Genomic DNA, 925 nt, shown 5'->3' on the forward strand with positions numbered 1-925 from the left:
GAGAGAGACAGACAGAGACAGCGAATGTGCACATGGGCACTATTCTTGCTGCCCCCCTGCCATGTGTGACCAAGGTAAGCAAAGTAATATCTGATCAAATTAATCACATAAATTAGGTATAACTTTTGAAAAGTAATTTAATGCCTAGTGTAATGAGAGGTGGCATCCACCTTTTCTTATAAGGAGCATAATATCTCAATCTCTTTCCAACTCAAAACTCAGTTTTCTTCTTTAGAGACAAATATTGAGTTTACTAGAGGCCTGGTACACAAAAATTTGTGCACTCCGGGGTGGGGGGGTCCCTCAGCCCAGACTGTGCCCTCTCACAGTCTCAGACCCCTTGGGGGATGTCCACCTGCTGGCTTAGGCCTGCTCCCCGGGGGAACAGGCCTAAGCTGGCAGTCAGACAATCCCTCTGGCAGTCTGGGAGCCCTCGAGGGATGTCCACTTGCCAGCACGGAGCAGACCTAAGCTGCAGTCAGACAACCTTAGCGCTGCTGAGGAGGCGGGATAGGCGCCCGCCACACGCTGTGCTGGCAGCCATCAGTCTGGCTTGTGGCTGAACAGAGCTCTCCCTGTGGGAGTGCACTGACCACCAGAGGGCAGCTCCTGCATTGAGCGTCTTCCCCCTGGTGATCAGTGTGTACCATAGTGAACAGTGATTCCCAGTCATTCTGCTGTTAGGGTCAGTTTGCATATTGCCCTTTTACTATATAGGAAAGAGGCCTGGTGCATAGGTGGGGGCCGGCTGGTTTGCCCTGAAAGGTGTCCCAGATCAGGGAGGAGGTCCCTTGGGGTGCCTGGCCAGCCTGGGTGAGGGGATGAGGGCTATTTTCAGGCTGGCCACATCCCCTTCAATGTCAGGGTCCCCACTGGGGTTCCTGGCCAGCCTGGGTGAGGGGCTGAGGACCGTTTTCAGGCTGGC

The sequence above is a fragment of the Myotis lucifugus genome, unplaced genomic scaffold (assembly GCF_000147115.1).
Source record: "Myotis lucifugus unplaced genomic scaffold, Myoluc2.0 scaffold_1530, whole genome shotgun sequence".
NCBI lineage: Eukaryota > Metazoa > Chordata > Mammalia > Chiroptera > Vespertilionidae > Myotis > Myotis lucifugus.